Source organism: Leopardus geoffroyi, chromosome B4, assembly GCF_018350155.1.
Source record: "Leopardus geoffroyi isolate Oge1 chromosome B4, O.geoffroyi_Oge1_pat1.0, whole genome shotgun sequence".
Classification (NCBI taxonomy): Eukaryota; Metazoa; Chordata; class Mammalia; order Carnivora; family Felidae; genus Leopardus; species Leopardus geoffroyi.
In genome coordinates, this window is record NC_059341.1 from 28,157,151 (window position 1) to 28,175,648 (window position 18,498).

The 18,498-nt window shown below is 40.9% G+C and overlaps 1 protein-coding gene across 7 annotated transcripts in view; it reads right to left on the reverse strand.

Annotated features, from left to right (window-relative positions):
* Window positions 1-15,045, reverse strand: part of ZNF438 (zinc finger protein 438) — a 173,431-nt gene extending 158,386 nt beyond the window's left edge. For 6 of the 7 annotated variants that reach the window (XM_045462557.1, XM_045462556.1, XM_045462552.1 and 3 more), the window contains exon 1: window positions 14,917-15,038. The gene's annotated coding sequence lies outside the window, so the exon portion shown is untranslated. Of the gene's footprint in view, window positions 1-14,916 lie in introns of all 7 variants that reach the window. The other variant, XM_045462553.1, reaches the window with a different exon arrangement.
* Between the last annotated feature and the right edge of the window lie 3,453 nt (window positions 15,046-18,498).

Here is an 18,498-nt window from a genome sequence, read left to right on the forward strand (position 1 = left end):
CTCACGCTCCCCAGTTACCTGGCCACTCCTCAGGCAAGCTCTGGGCCAGGGCTCTGTCTGCCATACTACTTGCATACCCTGGGATGCTCTTCACATTGCTGTATCCTAACTACATTCCAGTCTCTGCCCAGAGATCATCTCTTCCAAGAGCCTTTTCTTGTTCACATCATCTAAAATAGCATCTAAATCACTCTCTACCCCCTTACCCTTCCTCATTTTTCTTTTTAACATTTTCATATATTCATGTGTATTACCTATCTCCCCTGTAGAAGTAAGCTCTAGTAGGGCAGGCGCTTCGTTTTGATCACTGCTTTGATCTTAGTAGCCATGCCACAGAGAACAGTGTCTGGAAGATAAATACTCAATACTTATTGAATCAATGAATAAATAAATCTCACTTGATCTTAATATGTTGAAGATTCCAGTTTTTCCTCATGCCCTCTCTATTTTTTTCCTGATCCATTAGCCATGCTCCAGGCTTCACTTCCTATCCACTATAAACCTAGGATCTGATCATCCAGCTTTGCCCACTCCCTTGCCTAAACTTAACTTTCTTGCTGGCTTGTCCTTCTCCTAAACCAATCTAAGAACCTACTTCTTCCCTCCCACAACCACACTGGAGATTGCTGCTATAAAAGCCCCACCCAAGTGGACCAGAGATGCTGCAAATGCATAGTCTCCCGTCTCAGCAGGTCCTTGCTTGCTGCTGCCCATCAAACAGTAATAAAAGTATAGGATGGTAACACCAAATGTTATGTAATAATAACTGTGCAAGTGTAAGAACTCTACAGCAACAAAGAAAATTGGTATCATGTGAAAATGTCAGGATTTTTACATGAATATGTAAATATGCCCCTGAAATATAAAGGAAATCACAATGTTCAAAGGAGTTTCTTTATTTCTAAACTCTTTGTTAGACAGTTTGAAAGATAAACTTTCACAGAAAGAATATATAAATGAAAAGCCTCACCTGAAAAAAAATCACTAAAAATGATTCTAATTTTCCTGTTTCCTGTTTCCATCACTGCCATCTGTATTAACCAAGATATAGGCTACACTACTACAATAAAACCAAGAACGTAGTGGCTCAAACCAGAGTTTACTTCTGTCTTGTGCAGTAGGCCTGAGACAGACAAGTGGTCCCAGCAAGGTGGGCAGGTTCCTCCCTGAGGGTTCCTCCTGAGGGTCCTTCTCTTCTGTCCTGTCACTCCTCTGGGGCACTGCCCTTGTCTGTATGATGGAAGCTGGCTCACCTACACCTCACCCATGGGGACAGGGGAAAAAAGACTACGACATACAGCAGATGTTTAATATAAATGTGGTTTAGAAGTTGCACACATCACTTCCACTCCCATCCACTGGCCCAAACTTTGATATGTGGTCTCATCTGGCTACAAGAAGCCTAAGGAATACAGTTTCTGTATAGGAACTATGTGCCAGAAAAATATCAGAGGTCGGAGTGCATCCTTCTTCCCACTCTGAAACATTCCTCTCCTTTTCTAAAGGGATAACCTGAAGTCCCAACCAGTTACTGGGTTCAGCTCAAAGCCTAAGACCTCTGGGTGATACACAACCTCTTCAACAGATATCAATGTGTCTCTGTCCCAATCCAGTGACCCACAAACTAATAGAGAAATAACTTTGCTCTCTACCACCACCATCACACCCAATATACAATGGAATACAAGTAAGATTAATGCAATTAAGTCATTTTGAAAAGAATGGCAAATAGGTATTCTTACCAATGACAAAATACTACTGGACAGGAATGGCAACGAATCCCCCGACTCTACCAGGGAACCAAGTTCCTTGGTTTAACTCAGGTTCTGTGTGCCTGGTGAGGAGAGAGACTCATTTGTTCATTTGTCTGTTGAAGCCTGGCTTTGTCTCTGGAAGATATCTTTTTCCATTATCCCTTCTGGCAATCTATGAAGTGAACACAGGAGAGTATGTGCTCCAAAGAGGCAGGAAAGAGCTAATAGCCTATTTCCCGGGGGGTACATATTTGGGGGTCAAAGACGGCTTTAGTTGTCAAACAATGCGAAACCATCACAAGTTTTGGCAAGCTAAACTTGTGGCAACATAATCGTCTCAGAATCCCCCACGTCTTCTTGTCTTCAGTCAGTGCCACGTGAAAGTAAGGACAACTAAAGATTTAATCTGGTGGTAGATGCTAAGTTTGTCAATTCTGCCCTTTTTGATTAGCTGACCTCTGAGGCAGATCCATCCCTCTGCCCCTCAATTTAAGGTTAGCTAATTTGAGGTCATCTGATTCACAGGACAGGATGATTACACCACCACACCCCATTCACATCAGTGCAAGCCATGTGACTTAAAATGTTCTTCCTGCCTGACTGATTTCAGGCTCAGCCACCCGATTAGCTTTGGCCAATAAAATATGAACAAAAGTAACACCTGTTACTTCCAAGCAGCGGTTTTGCAAGTCTCCTCTCCCTCGGAAATAGAACAGCAATGTCCCCAAAAACCTATTCCTTTGGCTTGGAGTGACAGAGGATGGTGGAACGGAGCCACAGACATGTTATGAGTAAGAAATAAACTTTTGTTGCTCTAGGGAACTGAAACTCTGTATTTGTAACTGGAGCTTTACCTAGCTTAATTGACTGGTTCAGGTGGGAAGATAAATCCTTCATTTGATCCTTGCCTAGCCTGGCTTCCACCTTTCTCTGGCCAAGAAAATCTAATGAAGTCTCCTAAGAACAAATCTAACCTCTCGCTGTTTGGGAAGAAGAAACCATCTTTCCAACCCTGCAACACCCCTTATTACTGTCCTTTCAGTTAATTCAAAGCATAGGCCATGGGCATACAGAACTTCCTTTAGCGAAATCATACCCCCTCCCAGCTCTAATTGCAAGCTAGCTAATTGTTCTCTTACTTGACACCCTCTTGCAGTTCCTTGCTAAAGCAGCTGGTCAACCTATGTTAGCAGCCTCACATTAGGAGTCTTTCCAATCACTTCCCTGGGGGTACAAAATGGTAGACACACTGATTGCCTTCCAAGTTATCAGAGGTGACAGTTTCACCAAGCTTTTGCCATAGCGTAACAAGGGTCACCAGTTTTCCAGCCTATGACATGGTGCCTAACCGTCTGCTGACCAACCACTCAGCCAGTGCCATGTACTTTAGCTATTTATTATGGCAACACCTCGCTTCAGGTACCAATTTTGGCATTAAATTGGGTATGAAGAAAGCTGTTGTGATAAAATGACAACAAATACAGTGACTGAAACAAGAAAGTTTATTCTCTTCCTGGAAACAGTAAAGAGATAGGCAAGTGCTTAGGGGAGGATGAGTAGTAGTTGGTTCTGTTCCACAAGGTCATCTGGGGACCTAGGCTGATGAGGGATGGCTCTGCCATCCTCATCACAGGCTGCCTATCTCTGGGTTCAAGGTGGTTGTTACCATTCTAGTTGATGCAGTTTTCCAGTCAACAGGAAGGTGGAGGCGGCGTAGGGAGATGAACAGGACAAGCACCTCACCTTGAAGAAGTTGCACATACCACTTTTGCTCACATTTAACTGGCCCCAACCTAAACACACAGATATCTCCTATAGTCAGAAGAAGTAGGAAGATACAGTCTCTAAGACGGGTTCCAATACTAACAGAAAAAAGGATATCCTAGATACTGAGGAAGAATCAATAGTCTCTGCCATACCTCATACAATCTATTCTTAATTGTCATCAGAGAATTTTTGTTAAAGCATATTTCAGATTTCAGAGAGTGGCACCCTCTGTTCAAAACCTCCACTGGCTTCCTATTTCACTGAGCATAAAAACCAAAGTCCTCACAATGGCCCACCATCCTTATGCAATCTGCTCCTTCCACTACCTCTCTCACTTCATCTCCTGATACTCTTCCCTTAAAATAAACACCAAATGTATTAAAGATCTAAATATGAAAGGTAAAACTAGGAAACTGTTGAAATGAAAAGTAGGGTAATACATTTGTGACCTTGGAGTGATGAAAGATTTCTTAAGATCTCAAAAATATAAACAATATGGGAAAATTCAGATGGAACTGACAGAATTGACTCCATCAAAATTAAGGACTTGTTATTCAACAAAAAAAAAAAACACTACAAAACTAACAGGCAAAAGTATGGGAGAATATGTTTGCAACTTCTAACAAAAAAAAAAAAAAAAAAAAAAAACAAGGGATTAATATCCAGTGTATGCCAAGAACTCTTGAAGATAACAACAAAGACAAGAAATGCAATTAAGAATTTTGTAAGAGACAGAAGCAGACAATTTAGAGAAGTAAAGTTGTCAGATAAAATACAGAATGCCCCATCATATTTGAATTAAAGATAAGCAATAAAAAAATTGGTATATGTATATCCCAACTAATGCAAGGGTATATACTTACACTAAAAATGTATTTGTTGTTAATCTAATACTCAAATCTAACAGGGTTTCCTGTATTTTTATTTGCTAAATCGGAAAACTGTAGGTGAAATTTATATGGCTAACAAGTAAATGAAGAGAAGCTCAGCCTCAGCAGTAATCAAAGAAATGCAAATTAAAACTACGAAATACCATTTTATATCCATTTATATTAGCAGTTTTTTCCATTTTACTATCACCTACCTAGGACTCTATTTTTGGTCATATCACTAGGCAATATAAGCCCACCTATTCCCAGAGGTGGGCTTATATGCACAGAGAAAAACCACATTTCAAATCCATTATTTCATACATATAAACAAAAGTGTAACCATGCGTAGGCATCAAAGACACCTTTTTCCCTAGGAAATTTAATTACCTATTTAGTATAGATTTAGAAAATTTAAATGCTGAGGCTAAAAATGTTTGAGTATCATTTACCAATTAAACAATAGCTATTCATAAACAACATGATGTTAAGTTTAATAATGGGTTGAGATTAAGCTCTTAAGGTTAACTATCATAGCAAGTCAGAAACTTGCGCTATAGGTAAAAACAAGAATCAGGCTTCACATTTTCAAAGAGCTTTCACACAAAAATGCTTTATCTAAATCATAAATGTAGCTTTATCACTGGATAATACTCATCTGGAAGGCAGTGAGGTATGATAACAGCTGTAGGTTAAGAAAGGAAATAAGGGCTGCATATAAACGTGGCAGTACCCATTCTTTTTTTAAAATATTATGACGTTTTTCCATGTAAATACAGTACACAGGCTATTTTAAATAAAACTTCAACACAAAATAGAAAGTATATCAAAAACGTCCTTTTGCTTTTTCTAACTTCTAGGATAAAGAATGCCCTCTGAGTTTATTTTAGAACCTCAAAGGAAAACATTTTTAAAGCTAAAATACTACTGTGAGACATCAGTTTAGAAAAATATCACAGTTCCAGACAATTGTCATAAACAGCTCTTTATTTCATTCCAAAAATTAAAATATTCTAAATAAAAATTAAACCGAAATACTTTGTAAAAATGATACTATGATATAATTGTGGTAAAATGATTCACAGACACTAAAATCATTCAGCCTACCTTATATAAGACACATGATATAACCATTAAATCTCCTAAATGTTGATAAGAAGAATTTGCCAGTTAACTTTCAAAAAGTAATCACCTCTACATGTATCTCTAACAACAGCAAAACAACAAACTTGTAGATCTATAATTCAGCGTCCATCAAGACTACTGTGGCAGGCATATGATACGACACATTCCCACAAGAGAGAAAAACAGACATAAAAGTAACAGCTATCACCACAGTATTTAAAATAGTCAAGTATTTCCATAAATAACATATTACCTTTTTAACTATATATCAAAATAATCCTTGAAGCAGCCTGGGTCCCAAATAACATATAATCCTGAGACTGGTAGATAGGAAACAAATTACATTCACTGCACTCATTTCTTTTTTTACAAGTTTCAGAAGGAAAGCAAAATCAAAGTGTATATTAGCGCGACTGCTAACAAATGTTTGACACAAATGTGGAAAATAAAAAGTACCTATTCTCCAGCTTCGAGAAAGGAAAAGATTATTCTTTGGCTCTTGTCCCAAGCTGGGAACAAGTAATCACAGAATCGGTTGTAAATATGCCCCAATGTATCAACCCTTCAACTCTACTCAATGTTTCCACGTAAGTACTCAGCTGAGGAAGTCAGCCGAGCGGCAACTGCCTTGCTTCAGGACACTTGCTCCTCAGCACCAGCCAGACCCTAAACCCCAAGTTTCAAGTTGGCCAATCCTTAAACTGTCTCACTGAGAATATGCCAATCCTACAACTCCATGCTTCCTCAAAACCCTATCTACGTACATCTCTGCCTGTTTGGAGGATTATATTCTGCACATAGAGCTCTCCCTTGCTTAGCAAGTATGGAATCCAGCCCGGCTTCAGTTACACATCAGTGGTGGTCTCTCCCCTCAGTAATACAATATTATGTCCACTTGGATATGGCATTTTTCTTCATGGAGATAAGAAAAATATTTTGGCAGGATAATTCAGTTTTATGGAAAATTGAAAATCTTCACCTTTTCAATATAATTATAGTCCTTGTTGCCCAATACACAATTGCACGGACGAAGGTCTTTTTCCTTTCCTTCTTAATCCAAGACCCACAATTTCACACTATCAATTGTCCACATTCAGCCAGTGGATGTATTATACGAAACATTAAAATTTCCAATTACAGACACATAAATACAGAGAACAAACTGGTGGTTGCCAGAAGGATGGGAGATTGGGGGAAAGGAATGGGAGGTACAGGCTTCTGGTTATAGAATGAGTAAGTCCCATGGATAAAAGATACAGCATGAGGAATAAGTCAAGGTATTGTAGTAGCTTTGTATAGTGACAACTGTGGTAAGCACAGCACGATGTATAGGGTTGAGGAAGCACTATGCTGTTACACCTGAAGCTAATTAAACACTGTGTGCCAACTGCCCTTCATTAAAACAGTCTGATTTTAAAAATGGGCAGAGTAACTGAACAAACATTTTTCCACAGAAGACATACAGATGGCCAACAGGAACATGAAAAGGTGCTCAGTCTCACTAATTGTTAGAGAAATGCAAAGCAAAACCACAATGAGATATCACCTCACACCTGTTAGAATGGCTATCATCAAAAAGACAAGAGATAATAAATATTGGCAAAGCTGTGAAGAAAAGGGAACTCTTGTGCATTGTTGCTGGGACTGTAAATTTGTGCAGCCACTATAGAAAACAGTATGGAGATTCCTCAAGAAAACACAAAAATAAAACTACCGTATGCCCCACCAATTCCACTTCTGGATATTAAAAAAAAATTTTTCTGATTACTGAAACTTCCATCAAGAATTGAATATCATCAAATAATCTTCAAACATGAAAACTCATCAAATATAGTCTTTTTGAAAAAGTTAAGAGAAACAGCGTCAAATGTGACATAGACGATGGCACTGGCTAAAGAGAATAATAGGTTTCTAATTTAAAAATTAGAACCAATGGAGGTACTATCCCAAATATACATCCCTCATCAGAAAGGCAAAATGAATCATGCCAAGTAGGTTGCCTCACCCAAATATACTCAAATACAGCTGAGAGCCATCTCTTCGGTCTGCTTTTGGACTTAGACTGCTTGAACAATAAATTCTAAATAGCAAGTAGCACTACCTTATGGTTTATCAAAATTCAGCGAAGTTTCCACTCAAGTCCAATCACAGGATTACAAACACTGAATTACCTATTCATTCAAGTGACAACATGAACATCTGACAGGTGTTGCAGGACACCAGAATGCACCCCCCCCCCACATACGCCATTTTGATATTCTGATTATTTTGAATCAAAGATATTTAAGAAACAGCAGGTGCAAGGACGTTATGACTCTCCTTTTTCCCTCCTGAAAGCAAAAGATAAAACTCCCATGTGAAAAGTATTCTTATCAGCAGAGATGGTGGTGGGAGGGATGGGGGAGAACTGGAGGTGGAGAAACCTATACAAAGAAATCCTATTAAACTAATCCTTATCTTCCTAGTTACTTCTTCACCATTTACTACCCCTGGCCCAAACTCCTCTGGTCTTGTCAATTCTTCACAAATTTATTGTTTCTTTGTCTAAAATGTATAAAAGCTTCCTGTTCCGGCTACTACTTTAGGTCTTCATCTAAGGTTCCCATGTACAAGTAAGTTTAATAAAGTTTGTATGTTTTTCGACTATCAATCTGGCATATCAGTTTAATACTTAGGCCCAGAATGAGAACCAAAGAGGATGGAGAAATTTTCCTCCCTTATAGTGTTAAGAAACCTACTTAGGTTAAGCATGGATTTGGTGAATTTATCCAGAAACTGTCAAATATACTTATTAGAGAATACCTGGAGAAGCAGCATAGGTCACTGGAAATAGTCAAAACTACATTATGAGTTGGGTGACCTTAAGTAAGTTACCAGTTTTCAAAGGACAGCCAGGAAAATCAAACGAGACAACAACTGGTAACTTTAAAAATGTCCTAAGCATCAAAACCTCTGAGAGTCCTAAATTTGCTTTCATCCCTAACTTGCTGTAATGTATACAGCAAATCATTTGATCTGTTTCCTCATCTGGCAAATAGTAAGGGTAATGCATGCTCTGCACATTTCATGGGGTGTTCATGAAAATCGCGAATCAAAATGAATGTGAAAGGATTTTTGAAGTGAATAAACAACCATGTAACTGAGATAGTTAATTCAAAATATGAAGGAGACTCATACTAGCAAATCTGATACAACCCAGGATTGTATAATGCCAAAATTAATTTTATCAAGAAAAAAAATCATGGCTGAAAACAAACCAAAAACATTAGACATACTGGCAATCAAAAAAAAAAAAAATTCAAAGCCATCAGCTACAAAAATTCTTTTCCTTGCAATAAATGAACCAAATTAGCTCAGTTCTCCAACAAACTAAAAGCAGTTGAACACAATCTTTTGTTCAAGTAAGGTGCTTGCCACTTGCAACTACCACCTCAATCTCTAAAACACCAAAAAAGAAAGAAAGAAAGAAAGAAAGAAAGAAAGAAAGAAAGAAAGAAAGAAAGAAAAAAGTTATATCTTGCAGGATTTCTCAGCAGCAGTATTGACATTTTGAAATGGATAATTCTTTACTGTTGGGGTTGTCCTGTGCCTTGTAGGATATTTAAGAGCATCCCTGGCCTCCATTACTATATGACAGGTGCCATGCTCTCACACACAGTTGTGACAACCAAAAATGTCTCTAGACATTGCCAAATGTCCCAAGAGTGAGGTTGGGGGAAGGAACAAAATCATCCCCAGTTGAGATCCACTGAGCTAAATTCATAGTTGCATATATTCCAGTATTTATCTCACTATAGATTGGTGGCCTAGAATGCAGCTTAAAACTAACACTTTTGCAATACAGAACCAAATAAAAAAATGCTATCTATAGGATAGTAACATCTTAAGAATTCTAGGTATGGCAGGTTATTATGGTTAAATCATCCCTTCCACTAACATTCTGTTTTTGCTTAATCCCCTCTAAAATTTTCTCCTTGCATGTTCTTTTGCAAAAGCAATTTGGTTAACCCGTCACTAAAGCTTAGTCTCCACCAAGACTTACTAATAATAATTACTGTTTATGTGAAAAAAATCAAGCCTCAATTAATCTGTAAGTAACCACGTGTCAAATGAATCAAAATTAAGTGACACTTGGGGCGCCTGGGTGACTGAGTCGGTTGAGGCTCTGACTCTTGATTTCGGCTCAGGTCACGATCCCAAAATTGTGGAATCAAGCCCTGCAGCAGCATGGAGCACACTTGGGATTCTCTCTCTGTCTCTCTGTCTCTCTGTCTCTCTCTCTCTCTATCTCTCTCTCTCTGTCCCTCTCCCCTGCTCTCTAAAATAAAAAATTTTAAACAATAAAACTAACATTAAAAAAATTAAGTGACAATTGTTTATATTATTTAAATATATTCAATCATTTACAATGCTAAGTAAAAGGACACAACTAATATTCAGCTTTTACTGCAAATACAGAAAATATAAATATATACACACATGTACATACATATATAAGTTGAAGGTAATATGCAGGAATAAAAGAAACTACAAGAAGTAGAATTTTAGAAATTATATTTAATGGCCACTACATATCATCACTGGGCTAGACATAATTTTCTACAAGAAACAATTTCCATATATTTAAATGTGTACTCTTAACATAAAGTAGTAGTTTCTAAATTTGCTCATGTAAATATAGTTTGTTTTTTTTTAAGAATCTGGATTGTATAAGTTATCTAGGATGGTCAGATTTAAAAAGAGGGGCTTCTGTCTGCAAACAGGAAGACTTACCACAATCTAGCACAATTAAATAACCATCAACCTGCCCTCGCTAAGTCTAAACTTAAAAAGTGACTAAGGCTGAACAATCAGCAGGCCCTTCAAGATACTTTGTACCATTTATGCATATCTGATATTCCTGGGGAAGCCAGCTGCGATTGTGGTATAAAGGAATACTAATCATTTCAACTCCATTAAATTTAGGGAAGCAACAATAGCAGATTTAAAATTTGCAAAACAAGATGGCATATCTGTATTTGTGGAGGGTTCCTGTTTAGATGTTTAGAGTGAAGGGGTGCCTGGGTAGCCCAGGCAGTTGAGCGTCTGACTTCGGCTCAGGTCATGATCTCATGGTCCACGAGTTTGAGCCCTGCGTCGGGCTCTGTGCTGACAGCTCGGAGCCTGGAAACTGCTTTGGATTCTGTGTCTTCCTCTCTCTCTCTCTCTCTGCCCCTAACACACTCACATTCTGTCTCTGTCTCTCTCAAAAATAAATAAATATTAAAAAAAAAAAAAAATTAGATGTTTAGAGTGATGGTGAACCGGGTTATCCAGATCAACTCTCCCGTGGAAAGCTAAAAAAGCTAAACAAGATATAATTTTATATACTGTAAGAAAAAACTCTGAAATTAATCCAAAATCTACCATGGTGCAATTTTATATAATCTTGTAATGGTTCCAATTTCAAAAACTCCTGATAGGAAGTAATAAAATTGTGACAAATGTATTGAAGTTATAGTATACCCTTACAGAGATCTACAGAAGACACTTATTTTTGTGCATATTGTTCTAGTTTCTAGGTTCTACCACATTCCAGATATGAGATGTAATCTATAATTCCACCTATGACATACACCACCAGATCCCCTTTCTATGACAAAAAAATATATATATGTATGTATGTATATGTATATATATACACATATCTCAGTGTTAAAGAGATCATCAGCAGAGAAACTGAAACTTACTCCAATATGTGGAACTTTGGCGTGATACACTGAAACCAGTGGAAACCTGCCTAAATACCTCACACAGCCCCTGCATCACCCTCTATTATGCAAGCTGCAACATCTCAAGCCAACTCCCTTATTTCACTAGTGAGTCCTGTCAACACTGAGGTAATAGAACTGGAAAAACTCATCACTCCAGAATGATACTAAAATATCAGAATTTATTTCGTTTCGTAAAAATTACACCGTTGCCAAATAAAACTAATGCAAATATAGTAAAATATGCAAGATTATGAGTAATTCTTTTGTGGAAGAGGAGCCTCAAATTCACCATGCAATTGCTAAGGCATTCTTTTGCTCCTTTGACCCTCTTCATGCCCCATCCCTCAAGTATATGGGGTGGGGGATGGCGGGGTGGGGGGGGGGGGCTGCAGAAGGCCAGAATGAAATAATCAACATGTATTTACGCATTTAGTCTACTCTGGTTTTATTCCCACAGGTTTTTCCTCACACTCTGCTCCTCCAAGGAGAGTGCTATGATTTATTCATCTCTGAACTCCCAAAACTTAATCAAATGTCTTACATATAAAGTCATCCCTAACAGCTACTACATGGCAGGCACTGGATTAGGAACCAGAGACAGAGAAGTAAAAAACATACAGACCTCACCCTCACAGAACCTCATGGAAAGGGGATCCTGGATATTGGCCGTGTGAACCGAGCAAAGTAACGAAAGTCTAGTCAGCATGGCCCAACTGCCTGTGTTCTTTACTCCATCGCCAACCAAGGCTTAGATGAGGCACAAAAGCAGGCTTTCTTTTCAGAAATGTAAATGCTGAGTATCCAGCTCTGACCATTCCTCTAAGTTCCAAACACGTAAATCAAATGTGCAGTTAATGTCTGTAACTACCTACTCAACCAGTCAACTTATAGGTGGTTACAGACATTAACTGTGTGGATCCAAAGCCAGAGACTGCTTGGTTTTGAATCCTGGCTCCGTCACTTGCAGGCTGGGTGATTTTAGGCCAGCCACTTTTAACTAACCTGTGCCTCTGTCCTCTCATTTGTAAAATGGGGATCATAATGATCTCTAGCACATATAACTGTTACGAGGATGAAATTAATTAACACACGTGAAGTGCTTAAAACCCTGCCCAGTACAGTTTACGGCTACATAATGCTTCCTATTACTACTAGCTCTGGTACTACTATGTCTACGAGGCATCTGAAAGTTGTCCAAGACAGAATTCATGACCTTCGCGGCCAAGCCCTTTCTCCCTGCTCCGTCAACGGCACCACTGTTCTCCCAGCCTAAAACCGAGGAGGTCATGACTTCGCCCTTTTCCTCACACGCCAGATGTAAGGCCACACCAGCAGCTCTACCCTCAAAAGCATATCATGAATTCGAGCACGTTCTATCGTCTCTACAACCACTTTCCCAGGCCAAGACACCAGCATCTCTCCTCCAGCACAGAACGATACCCTCCTACCTCCCCATGGTCAAGTGGCCCCACTCCCTGACCTTACGGCTAGTCCTCCAGCCAAGAAAACTAACATCAGACGCTACTTCCTTGATACAAACCTCCCAGTGGTTTCCCATCACACCTAGAGTAACACCACCATAGCCTACAAGGGCCCCCAAAATCCAGCCTGGTCCTCCAACACCGCCTGCCACCACTTTCCCCCTTTCCTTGCTGTGATCTGTACACTCATCTTGCCACGCCTTGGCCACCTCAGGCTAGCGTCCACCTCCCAGCATCGTTCCTCCGCTGCCCCTGTTGTGAGGCACAACAGGACTGCCACGTGGAGCATGGACTCCGCGTCAAACTGCCCAAATTCCACACGTTTAAGCTGTACAACCTCGAGCACGCCTTTCTGGGTGTCAGTTTCTTCATCCACAAAAATGGGAGATAATAGTACCTACCTCGTAAGTTCGCTGCACAAATTTAGTGTTTACAAGACTACCTCAAATACAGTGAGTCCATGTGTTTACTGCTCTTATGACCCCTGCCTGCAATGTTCTTACCTCACGCTCTTCCTCTCGGTTTCACTGATTCGACGGTCACCTCTTTCGGGAGGCTTTCCCTGACAGACCCTATCTACACCTGCTCTGTTCCCCCACTGCCATTCTCTTATCTTCCTTCACCTCACTCTACTTAATCACTGTCTGAAATAATACTGTGTTCTTATTCTTTGTAGCCCATTCCCCCACTGGAATATGAGCTCCTCCAGCTCGCAGGATAGTTGCTTGCTGCTATATTTCTAGTTCTGACTCAGAACCTGACTTCTGAACGAACACACCTCTTATCCAGGCTAGGGGACCTACGGAGGTTTCTTAATAACAATAACCACACTTAGAAACCCTTTCATCCTTACACTTACCCTCTCATTGGTTCCTTGAGAAAGCAACAGTAAATACACCATCATCTCCCATTTGAGACAGGAAAAGAAAATCCCAAGTTTGGGTGAGCTGCCCTTGGACACAAAGTTATTAAGTGGTAGAACAAAGACTAAAACCCCTGCTCTCTAATTCCAAGGCTTCTCAAAGGAGGTTAAACTGAATTTACAGAAATGTGATCTCTCCATCTCTGGAATAAATACACCCTGTGATGTGTACAATAGTATTCCCTTCAAAGGTCCTAACAAATACTTATCCCTGAATTTGAGAAGTATTACAGTACTAACGCATCAATAACGTGCTAACCCTTGGCAAGCCAAAACTTTCAAATTCAAATATGACCGTCAGATATTCCAAGTGGACACAACAACTCTAAAACTGAGTATACCCGTGTCGAGTATAATGCACTAGTTCAAGCAAGCTGAAAGCTTTCTCTGAAAAACCCAGACAAGGGGATCTCATTTGTCCATTGTCAAGAACATTGTGATAAGGATACCAGTCATTTCTTGATCCCTGTTCCACTAAGTTCAGTGACAACAGTTCAGATCGCCCATCAGACTCAAGTGTTGTCCATGATCAGTGGGCGCCAGGGGGTTAAGGAGGCAAAACTGTGAAAGATCCCTACCTACCAGACCTTTGTTAAATGGCCATTGGCCACCACGTTCTCAGAATAAGGACTGCCTTTCTAAGCTTTCACCTACCAAGTTTACATGCTTGTGTTACCTCACGTGCTCTCACAACGTCCCCGGTTCTGTACGAATGCCAATTAGGCCAGGGGCTGCTTTACCTCCATTTTACACAAAAAGGAAACTGAGGCAGCAGGTGGTTATCTTTATAACCGGTCCTCAGCGATTTGGTCACTTGCAGAATCCCCAAAGAAGCCCAGATGTGGAGTCTCTGAAGAAACCCTCCATACCATACTTCACATGTCAAACTCCAGGGCTGAGGGGAATCTAAGTCCCTTCATCAAAGAAGGAAAAAAAAAGGGGTCGCTCCCATGTGGACCCTCCTCCTTCCCTGTCCTCGGTCGCAGGCTCCTTGAGCCCTCTCGGCCCCAGGGGAGAAGTGAGGGCCTGTCCTGCGGGGCGCGGCCTCGCCTCCCCGCACTCTCGGTCCCGCCCGTCGCAGAAGGTGCACTCCCGCTCTGGGCGGGCACCTGTCCCTTCGCCACGTTCGGCGGCTCCCCAATCGCCCAATGATCAAACGCCCACAGCCACCACCGACACCGGGAATGCGAGCAACAGAGCGAGCCCCGCAGGCCCAGGGAGCTGCAGGAATCCTTAGAAACTTACAGTTTTCCTACAGCGTGCGCGTCACGGCGAGGTGACGTCACGGGACCCGGCGTTCGGGAAGGTCAGGTCTCTGGGCGCCCGGCCGCACCGCCCCCACGGCTCCGCCCTGCGCGCGACGGCGGGAGAGACGCCCCTTTCCTCGGCGGCTCCGCCCCCGCGGTGTGGCGCCGGGAGCAGGCGCAGGCGCAAGTGGCCTGTGTAGCCGCCTCCTGGGGCGGGGACTGCTTGAGAAAGCTTCTCAGAAAACCTGTGGCCGAGGGCAGTTGACACTAATGGAAAGGGGCGTAGACCACCCCACCCCCACCCTAGGAACACATCGAACTAGCTGTAGCCCTGGGGGTTGGAGTCGGACGCCAGAGTTGTGAGGTAGACTTTCCGCAGACATTGCCTCCTTCCCTCACGTGTTCATTAAAAGTTCTCCACGTGTGGAAACAGCCGTTAGCTCCTCACCAGGTGCCTGCGACTCCTCGAGAGGGAGGAGTCAGCTCTCCCGCCGTGCCCAGCTCCCACCCGGCTCCGCCCCCGGGCCCGCCCCCGGCTCCGCCCCAACCGGACCTGCCTTGGGTAGGCCCCGCCCGCGATGGCTAGACCCGCCCCTCCAAGTCCGCCCTTCCGGCTCCGGCCCCGGCTCCCGGTGCCAGAGCGCGCCCGCCTACCACGTCTTGTCCCGGCGCAGTCTTAGAGGTTTTAGTGTGTCTTTCTTACTGGATAACCCGTTTGGCCTCTGTGTAACTACTTATGGATTACCGTTCACCGTTATTAAATGTAACAAACGGTGGTTCCCTGTAAACAAATGTGTACACTTATTGGCGGGTGTAAACTTTCCACAGCCTCCCACTCATGTGACCATACCTTCCAGTGCCCCGGGTCAATGCTTTTATTTCTGCTCTTAGAAAGGACCAGTTATGCTTAAAAGATGACTCAGTAGAAGGAAAACTAAATGCCCGAGGAACTAACAACAGTGTATTAACAGATTATCTCTGGCTTGTAGGATTCTTACATTGCTCTCATAAGCGGGAAAAACAATAAACATTATGGTTAAAAGTGGTTCAGACACATTTGTCCTGGGAGAAAAATAAAGGATGGGAAAAACAGGCCTTGGAAGTAAACGCCAAGGTGGAAATATTGTAGATAGCAAGGATCTCTTAAATACTTACTTGGAATCAAGACAAATGGCTAGATCAGGCATGGGATTTTGCCAGGCAGCTCCAGTGTAAATAAAACTTGAAACAATGGTTTGTTTACACTCTCATTGAAAATACTGTAGTATTTTCACAGAAAGGAGAGGTTACAGGAGAATATTATTAGCCTTTAACTCTTGATATCTGAGCTGGTTAAAAAAAAAATGTGTATTCGGGAGAAATCGAAATTTTTGAAAAGTTTCTGTTGTGGATAATATTTGTACCTTTTACTATATTTTTATGCAGGGTTTTAAGTATTATCAAATAACGTAAGAAGTTTGTAAAGTCTGTACATGATCATTACTGATCATTACAACACTAAATCCCCCCCCCCCCCGCCCCAGGGAGCAGAGTTATAGAAAAATAAGCAGTTTTGAAAAATGCTACATATTTTCAAAATAATGATACTGATATTTTTCTTTGCAAAACAACAATTTTAAGAAATTGTAAATTTCATTGTTAACATACTTATAAAATGTTTTATGTATATCATGCCAAAAGCTGGAATTCTCTTTTGAGATTCCAGATGTACCTATGGGAGTGTTTCACAAGTAAATGTCATCTCTCATTTTTTGGAGTGGAAATGGATAAGAAGTATACATCAAATTCATTCCGTGTTTTTAACATAGAATACTTTTGCTTCTGTAAGATGGTTTAACAGGATGCATTCTTTTTTTTTTCCCCATCTTATTCGTTTTTGGTTTTTATTTTTTTCTCTTGCTACCTCAAGATTTAAAGCAAAAGCAAACACAAAAACTTCCGATATTTCTAGATGCAGGAAAGAAGTAATGTGGCTAAGAAAAGACTGACAAGCAGAAAGGGCACCCAAACAAAGAGGAACCTCAGGGAACATCAAGTAAAAATTTGTGAGGAAATACACATCCAGATTTAGTCAAGTTTCTGTGACAAACTGGAATCTGACCTAAATAAGAAGCCAGGAGCTAGGGTCAAAAGTGTGTTGATATTAGAGAGAGAAACTGTAAGAAGAACCTATTTCTTCAAGAAAATAAAGCCCTGGACATTCAAGGGTTAGCACCAGAGGGACTAAGGGCCTCTGCTCTGGCCCTTGGGGTTTCAATTTCCCCTGATGGCTCTTTCTCTTTGATATCTGCTGCTCCTAGCAAGCTAGCTCCCAGAACACTCTACTTCATAACACTTCCCTTGGTCCTACACTACAGACTGAGAAAAGCTGGACTTTAATACTAGGGGAAAATAAAAGGTCGAAATATAATAGCTACTATTTGAGTGTTTATATATACCCGGCACTGCATTATCTCACTTAATCCTTACAAATGGATAAGATAAATGCTGTTATTATTCCCATTTTACACACAAGGCAAACAGGGTACAGAATACTACGTCAAGTATCTTAACATCACACGCCCCTAAGTAGCAAAGTCAAGATTTGAATCCGTTCTCCAGAATCCACAGCCATAACCATCGATCCGTATGAAGTTTCATGTAACAATACAAGAAACAGAAACTCAGGGGGTGGTGCCTGGGTGGCTCAGTTGGTTGAGCATCCGACTTGGGCTCATCCATGGTTCATGGTTTCAAGCCCCATGTCAGGCTCTATGTTGACAGCTTGGAGCCTGGAGCCTGCTTCAGATTCTGTATCTTCTTCTCTCTCTCTACCCCTCTCCAGCTTGCACTCTCTCTCTCAAAAATAAATAAATGAACTTAAAAAAAAAAAAAAAAAAAGGGAACAGAGACTCAGAAAGTCCAAAAATGTAAATTCTAGCTCCTAAAGACTGATTCCATAGGTATCTTCTTCATTATTCCCCAGCCTGTCTTTGCATGGATGCTTCTATTTCATTGTTTAAGGCGCCCATCATAACCCAGTAAGTTGATTTTATAACCATTAATAGATTGCCACCCTGCAAAACACTAATCAGAATCCAAAATATAAAATATCAGATTGTATCACACGTAATGAGGGTAATTTTTCCCGAAGCATAAACTTTGGGAAACTCTTGTTTCAGTAATGCGTGTGTATCCTGAGTTGCTGTGCCAATGTATTTCCTACTATGGGTCTCAATCAAAACGAGTTTGAAAAACACTATTACAAGCCACCTCTTGCCTGACTTCCATGCATATTTCATCTTTCAGAATTAAGATCAAGAGACACCAAATCCCATTCTGCCACCCCCTTGCATCTGTCTCAGCTCCAAGATCTGGTCTGAGATGTCTCTTTCCAGGCAGCCAAGATAATAATCAGGTCACTCTTGTATCCAGAAATGCTCCTGTCTCCAGTGCAAGCCCAAAAGGGTCCTAATAACTTAACAATAGAATAAACATCCACAAACCAAGAGTTACACAGAATAAAAGAGAGATTGTTCAGAGCAAGGAGCAGAGATAAGGAGCTTAGTGGAATGGAGACCTGAGACAAAGATTGGAGAGC